Here is an 8,429-nt window from a genome sequence, read left to right on the forward strand (position 1 = left end):
CTTGGAAGATGGTTGGCATGGATTTTGTGGTTGGTCTGCCCAAGACTGGTGGTAGTACGGTCATCTGGGTGGTCACCGACCATTTTTCTAAAATGGTGTATCTGGTGCCACTCGCACGGTTGCCTTCCGCTCGTGGTCTTGCCACACTGTTCATAAAACATGTATTCCGTCTGCATGGCATGCCGGACAAAATTGTTAGTGATTGAGGTCCCCAGTTCGTGTCCCGATTTTGGAGTGAGCTTTGCAGCCTACTCAGCATTGAGCTAAACCTGTCCTCCACTTACCATCCCGAGACAAACGGCTTGGTTGAGAGACCCAACCAAACCTTGGTCGTGTACCTGCGGCATTTCATCTCTGCCAGGCAGGATGACTGGGCATCCTTGCTGCCATGGGCTGAATTTGCCCTGAATAACGCAGTGGCTGATTCCACTGGTAAGACGCCATTCCTTCTAAAGGGTGGCAGACTGGGCAGTGGAGGCTCATGACATTTGGGATCGCACTCAGGATGCTATTTGTGCTTCTAAAGAAAGAATGAGGGCTTCCACCGACACACATCGGCGACCCGCTCCAACCTTTTCCCCCGGCGACTTGGTGTGGCTCTCTGCTCGAAACATCAAGCTGCGGGCGAGTCCACCAAGTTCGTGTCGCAATACATCGGACCTTTTAAGGTTCTCGAGCAAATCAGCTCGGTGGTCTACCGCCTGGCTCTTCCTCCACATTTAGCCATTTCTGACGTTTTCCATGTGTCCCTTCTCAAACCTGTTGACATGGCCCAGTTCTCTGAGTCATCTGCCGGGTCATCAGACTTGTCTTCGGACGCAGGATTGTGAGTAGCAAAAAGTTTTATTTGGTGGATTGGAAGGGTCATGGTCGAGAGGCCCGGACCTGGGAGCCAGTGGAGAACATCCATGCTCCGCTCCTGATCACAGTGAGTCTTGGGGGGGTAATGTTAGCCATCGGATTCTTGCAGCTGCACAGGGGGAAACCAGAGCCATACATCCAGCGGTCTCCCATTCCTTTCCAACCGCTCAGGGACCTGCACAGCAATCTTGGCGATCCAGGCGCCCTGGTCAGACCAGCTCTCTGGGTCTAGATGTTGCTGCCACCTCTGGACCAGCAATGGTAGTGCAACCTGGTTTGGAGGAAACCACTCCAGAGGCTAAGTCCTCTCACCGCGCTACTGGGCATGCCCACGAGACGATCTCCCAGTGGAGATCGGGAGTCACATGCTAAGGTCCTTGTCCTGATCCGATTGGCCCATCTCAGAGGTCTGGAAGGTCCCGGAAGCGCATGGCTATAAAAGGCCCGAAAGGCCGCTTGCCCATGCGCTGGTATAGACTATACTTGCTATGTGTGAATGGTGATGGATGTATGATTCTGGTGACTGACTCATTTGAAACCCCTTCCCTCTGATATTACGTATGTGGTTAGGGAATTAGTGTTATAGTCAGCGCCAGTCAGTGGCAAGCCATACGCCACAGTGCATACCGCACCGCTGCACCAGCATCCGATAGTGTTATGCCTCATGGCACTGTCGTACAGCGGCAGTAGTTACCACCGAGCTGCAGTTAGCAGCACTTACCGGCGTCCACGGTAGCGACACCGCACGCATGGTAGGTCAAGACGGACACACCGACCTCTTCCTTGGGCCATGTCCTGTGACCGTATACCGTGTGTGCAAGCCAGTTTAGACCTGTGAAGCTAACAGGCTCGGCGTTTATGGTTTACTTATACTAAAGCATCTCTGTGAGTTTAACAGAGTCCGCTCTGCGCACCTCGGGTGAAGTTTAACCCGAGCGCAGTATACCGCCATATAGTGAGTCTGCCATTACTCAGCAGCGGTTGTTACACCTACTGCACGGTGGACCCCGGGCGGCGAACGCACTTCCTATTATTTATATTTAGTGCGTTCCGCTGTCCCTAACACCTTAGGTGTAAAGGGCTATACATGTAGTCATTTATTTAGAAAAAGGTTACATACTCTGGCATATGATTCATGACATCAGCATAGTTAACGAACACAAGACTAGAACGCAAAAAAACTGTCCTAACAATATCCATATAGGAAACATCGAAACACAAAAAAAAAAATGACTGCTAATATATTTAATGAGTGTGACCAACAGACTTGTTCAAAATGTTTAGATACTCTATGTGTCAAAAAAAGTCTATGTAAATGACTGCATGTATTGTTGTGTGCCCCTGAGGAAGCGAACAGACCGGTTCCAAAATGAGTTTGCCTTGAGTTTTATACAACAAATATATATACATGTTTTTGTCCGTGGTGGCGCCCATATAAATCCTGCTTCTTTGTGTGTTACTCCTTAAGAGCTGATTCCCTTTAGTTGGGCAGATGGAGCTTTTTCCACTCGTCTAGCTTCAATGTTGTGCCTGTACTTGCACAACCTCAGTGGGTCAGTGCATTTACGTTGGATTCTCAATTTTGCCCCTACAATTTTAAACTTTGGGGCTCTTCTTCTTCTTTTATTCCTATTTATTATTCTCTATCAAACTCACAGGATCCATTAAGTTGAGATACAGAGAGCTGTTTCGTTAGGTTCTTACTCTGTAGAGTGGCTTCAACTGTACTTGTCTAGGCTATAACAGAAGCTGCCATCAGTGGGAAATAACCAAGAAGTCCAAAATGGATTTCCGGAAAATCAAATCACGGGTTACTACAGTATTCTGTCCATCTCACCTGCAGCTCCAAACTGTGAGAACGTCACCATTACAAAGACTCCAAATCTGAGATTTCTGGATCTCATGCTACATACATGAAAGCTAGCTGAAGGTGTCAAGTGTACAAAACCCCATCTCCCATAGATAATCTATGATAGATATCTACCTGTGACCATGTTATAAAGCTCTATCAAAACACAGATGAAGATATATTCACAAGTCTTCTTACCGGTTCTGATCAGCAATCCTGAGATCTGGTTTACACCTCTACAGCAAACACTCACCTGTTCTCTTATGTTGTCGTAACCTCACCAGCTTAGTCAGTTCCTCTTACGATGGAAAACCCAGGGTGTAATGTTACTCTGTTAATCTTAAGCAAAGAATGTCACCGGTAAGGAAATGTTAATTTTTTTATGTATACTTCCTTGAGAAATATGAGGCTAAACATTATTTTTAGAGTTGCTGCACCACTTTTATACTGACCCAATCCTTTAAGGGAACCTGTCACATCAGATGACACTATTATTGTGAAGATATAGGGTTAATCTGCATTATAATCATAGTAGAATGGTGCCTGGCCATAAAGTTATTTTGCCCAATCTGACATATAATGAGGTTTATTCAGATTCTTCAAAGCTTCAAAGTGCATAAAAACATTTAAAGGAATCTGTCAGCAGGTTTTTGCTATTTAATCTGAGAGCAGCATGTTGTAGGAGCAGAGACCCTGATTCCATGGATATGGTTCTTGCTTAATAGCTTGCTGTAAATTCAATACTATCAGTATTTTATCAGCAATAAATTATCAATGCAGGACTAGGTGTCGCATGCCAGGTAGTCAGGCTAATTGTGTAACCCCGCCCTCACCACTGTTTGGCAACTTTCTGACAATGCACCATGTACACAGGAAGCTGCCAATAAGGGGTGTTGGCGGGGTGACACAGAGCTCAGCATTCTGACTGGTGTTATATCAAAACTACACCAAGCAATAAAGTAAGTGACAGATTCCATAGCAAAACCATGCTGACAGGTTCACTTTAAATAAGCTAAGGCTTAGACCCACAGACACAAAACCAACCACATTAAATAAGGAAAAGCTTGGCTGCCACATTTTATTATTTATTATTATTATACATTTATATAGCACCATTTATTCCATGGCGCTTTACAGGGAAAAGGGGATATATAGACAAGTACAATAAACATGTGCAAGACAAGGGACACACAAGTACAGAAGGAGAGAGGACCCTGCCCGCGAGGGCTCACAGTCTACAGGGATGGGTGAGGATACACTAGGAGAGGGTAGAGCTGGTTCTGTGGTGGTTCAGTAGACCGAGGATCATTGCAGGCTGTAGGCTTGTCGGAACAGGTGAGTCTTCAGGTTCTTCTTGAAGGTTTCCGTTGTTGGTGAGAGTCTGATGTGTTGCGGCAGAGCGTTCCAGAGTATGGGGGAAGCACGGGAGAAGTCTTGTATGTGGTTGTGGGAAGAAGAGATGAGGGGGGAGTAGAGAAGGAGATCTTGAGAGGATCAAAAGTTGCGTGCGGGTAGGTACCGGGAGACCATGTTACAGATGTATGGAGGAGACAGGTTGTGGATGGCTTTGTATGTCATGGTTTGGGTTTTGAACTGGAGCCTCTCGACAATAGGGGGGAGACAGGGGATTAGCGGGGAGACAGGTGGATTAGTCGGGCAGCAGAGTGTAGGATAGACTGGAGTGGTGCCGGAGGGGAGGCCAGAGAGTAGGAGGTTGCAGTAGTCGAGGCGGGAGATAAGGGTGTGCACTAGTGTTTTTGTGGTTTCATGGTTGAGGAATGCGCGGATCCGGGAAATATTTTTGAGTTTGAGGCGGCAGGAGGAGGCAAGGGCTTGGATATGTGGTTTGAAAGAGAGGGCAGAGTCGAGGATCACCCCATGGCACAGAGCATGCGAGACTGGGGAAGAGAGCAGCCATTGACATTAATGGATAGGAATGGTGGAGGGGTAGAGTGAGATGGGGGAAAGATGATGAATTCTGTTTTGTCCATGTTCAGTTTGAGAAAGCGAGCAGAAAAGAAGGCTGAAATAGCAGACAGACATTGTGGGATTTTGGTCAGTAAGGAGGTGAGGTCAGGTCCAGATAGGTAGATCTGCGTGTCATCGGCGTAGAGGTGGTACTGCAAGCCGTGGGATTCTATGAGCTGTCCCAGGCCGAAGGTGTAGATGGAGAAGAGTAGGGGTCCGAAGACTGAGCCTTGAGGAACACCGACAGACAGGGGGCGAGGTGAGGAGGTGGTGTGTCAGTGGGAGACACTAAATGTTCGGTCTGTTAGGTATGATGAGATCCAAGATAGGGACAAGTCTGTGATGCCAAGAGATGAGAGAATCAACAACAGGAGGGAATGGTCCACGGTGTCGAAGGCAGAAGACAGGTCCAGGAGGAGGACAGAGTAGTGTCGCTTGCTCTTGGCGGTTAGTAGGTCGTTAGTGACTTTAGTTAGGGCAGTTTCAGTTGAGTGATGCGGTCAGAAGCCAGATTGTAACCGGTCAAAGAGGGAACAGGAGGAGAGGTGGGAGGACAGTTCAAGATATACACGCTGTTCCAGTAGTTTTGAGGCGTAAGGGAGAAGAGATATTGGGCGATAGTTAGCACAGTGTAATGATGTATAGTAGGTTTCTATGAAGACAGTGGCTAGATGATAGAGTCACAGACACAGGTATACGTGAAAGTAGTTTGTATTAAACAAGCAGCACAGAACAGCACAGGTGCTGGCGGAGCCAGATAATGACAGCAGTGGTAACAGCAGCAGAACTCAGTCCAGTAGATAGCAAGTTGTACACCAGCACTGTGTAGATGTAAGCAGACACAGTCTTAAGAATGCAGGCAAGGACAGTCACTTAGCCCTCTCCCTTGCGGGAGGGGAATCTTCGGGCACAGTGCAGTGGCAGAGAAAGTCACTAGGTAATTGATACTGGATGTGCAAAGGTAGCAGGGATAGTCTCTCAGGTGGAACGCACACAGCAGTCAAGATCTTCAGCGCATACCGTGAGTGCTGTAGTAGCGGTGAGCGGTGGAGGCAGAGCTGGAAGGAGCCTTCAGGCCGACACCTTCAGAAGGTCCAGGCAGCGGCAGTTAGGCAGCAGGTAATCCAGGTGGATTCAGCAGGAAGGAAGGAGGTAGCACAGCGTGCAACTCCCAGCTGGCAGATCAGGTACAGAACGAGATATACAAGCAAGGTAGTCACGTCCAGGAAAGCTATTTAAACCCGGCAGGCGGGACCAACAGGCGGTGATGTCACAGGAACCAGTATGGCCGAACGAAGCCAGGCTTAAGGGCAACAGTAAGGGCAAAGTCCGGAACACAGCAGAATAGGAACGATGCTTACACACAGAGGATGGGTCGAGGGAGGGCTTTTTGAGGATGTGTGTGATTGAGGCTTGTTTGAAGGATGAGGGAAAGACACTATTTGTAAGTGAAAGGTTGAAGAGGTGTGTTAGAGTTGGGATGAAGACTGTGGCAAAGTTAGGGATGAGGTGGGACGGGAGCTGGTCAAGCGCACAAGTGGTGAGGTGTGATCTTGACAGGAGGGTGGAGAGCTGATCTTCTATCATGGTGGAGAAGCTGGTTTTGGAAGAACAGGGCTGAGCAGCTAAGAGGGGCATTGGGGGCTGCGGGCCAAAGCTTTCTCTGATCGTATCAATCTTCTGCTTATAGAAGGAGGTAAAGTCTTCAGCAGAAATGAGAGGAGATGGAGGAGGTGCTGTGGAACGGAGTATAGAGTTGAAAGTGTTGAAAAGCTGTTTAGGGTTGTGAGACAGTGAGGATATGAGGGATGCAAAGTAAGTTTGTTTTGCAGCAGAGAACGTGCACTTGAAGCTGGCAAAGGACTGCTTGTATGCATTGAAGTGCTCGGTAGAATGCTCAGCGGCCCTGGAAACCCGTCTCAGTTCTTTGGTCAGGCAGGTCAGCCAGGGCTGCCTGTTGATTGTACGAATTTTGCTCTGCGTGAGGAGGGAGGCCAAATCAAATGTTGCTATTATTATAGAAGGTGGTATCAGGATCCTGACAGCGCCGGCGTACAGCCTCCGCTGAGCAGGGACTCACCCGCACTGTAGGGACCCCTGGGGACGAGGATAGCCAGAAAGTATAGGTGCACAGGACCTGCGTGATGAAGTTTAGCAAGCCGGCACGGGACCTACGGTCATGTGACTGAAAGGGGGCGGAGCTTAGCGTCCTGCTTTCAGAGAAGACAGAAAACTCAGAGTCGGGCAAAACGGAGGTCATTCACAGTACGGACAGTGAGGTACAGGAGGGGTAAACAGACGGGAGGTCAGACAAAGCCAAAGGTCATACACAAGAGAGCGACGCGGTACCAAGGGGACGAGCAGAGAGAAGTCGGCTCACAAGCAGAGAGTCATACACGAGAGGTAGGGTAGTACAAGAGGGACAGGCAGAACTCGTAACAGGGACAGAACCGGATCAAAACCAAACAAGCAAGCAAGCTATCAGGCACAAGGCACACATACGCACAAGGTCAACTAACTCAGCCGAGGGCAGGAGTATAACTGACACCGGACCTAGGTCCAGTGAGCATTAAATAGCCGCCCTCTGCCAGGGAGAGGCGGAACAATTAACCCGCAGTCAGACCAGTATGGGCCAAAGCGAAACCCCATCCTGGATCATGACAGTACCCTCCTCTCAATGGGGGGCCACTGGACCCCCAAGTCTCTCAGGGTACTTGGCGTGAAAGGCCCGGACCAACCAATCCGCATGAACCGATCGAGCAGGAACCCACGAGTGTTCAGGACCGTAGCCTTTCCAATGTACCAGATATTGAAGGGCACGCCGGTCCAACCTGGAGTCGACAATTCGTTCCACCTCGTACTCCGACTGCCCGTCTACCAAAACCGGTGTTGGGGAAGCTGATGATCCCTCCCCAGCGGACCTCACAGGTTTCAAAAGGGCCTTATGAAAAACATTTGGGATCCGCAGAGATGGCGGCAGACGCAACCAAAAAGCCACCGGGTTATCGGCCTCGGTAATTTCATAAGGACCGAAAAACTTGGGTCCAAGCTTTGCAGAGGGGACCTTGAGTCTTATATTCTTGGTGGACAACCATACCTTATCCCCAATCTGAAACACCGGTCCCACGGATCGTTTTTTGTCCGCAAAAAATTTTAAATTTGTCCTGGACCTTCGTAATATTACTCTGGACCTCTCGCCATACCTCCCCCAACCGCTGGATCATCTCATCCGCCCCAGGACACCAAGAATTCAAACGGGAAAATTCTCCAAAATGAGGATGAAACCCATAATTGCAGAAAAAGGGAAAAGTACCCGTAAAGACTGGTTAACGCGGTTGTTAAATGCAAACTCAGCCACCGGTAACACAAAACACCAATCATCTTGTCGGTCTGAGGTCAAGCAACGCAGAATTTGCTCCAGAGACTGATTGGTCCGCTCGGTCTGCCCATTAGTCTCTGGATGAAAAGGACAGATCAATACCCAACCTTTTACAAAAAGCCCTCCAAAATCTGGAAACTGTCACGGTCAACGTGTGTCTGGACGCAGCGGTTACCGCAAGGCGAACCCATAACACACGTGACCCTGGATACAGCGCCTCCAGTGGCGAATTTAAATAATAAGGGGGAAGCTGGGAAACATTAACAATGGTGGGCCCTGCGATAGGGAGTGGGGACATGGAGACCTCCTGCACTCCCCTGAGCCAGTGTCCCTGCACTCCTCACAATCCCTATACAGGCTCTGCACCTGTCG

General features: G+C 48.9%; 1 protein-coding gene across 2 annotated transcripts in view; it reads right to left on the minus strand.

The window, feature by feature from the left end:
• LOC141069332 (membrane-spanning 4-domains subfamily A member 4A-like) overlaps positions 1-3,036 on the minus strand; it is a 284,745-nt gene extending 281,709 nt beyond the window's left edge. The window contains exon 1 of one of the 2 annotated variants that reach the window (XM_073558807.1): positions 2,964-3,036. The gene's annotated coding sequence lies outside the window, so the exon portion shown is untranslated. Of the gene's footprint in view, positions 1-2,908 lie in introns of both variants that reach the window. The other variant, XM_073558805.1, reaches the window with a different exon arrangement.
• Between the last annotated feature and the right edge of the window lie 5,393 nt (positions 3,037-8,429).

Source organism: Dendrobates tinctorius, unplaced genomic scaffold (genome assembly GCF_039654945.1).
Source record: "Dendrobates tinctorius isolate UK_male_01 unplaced genomic scaffold, ASM3965494v1 ptg000258l, whole genome shotgun sequence".
Classification (NCBI taxonomy): domain Eukaryota; kingdom Metazoa; phylum Chordata; class Amphibia; order Anura; family Dendrobatidae; genus Dendrobates; species Dendrobates tinctorius.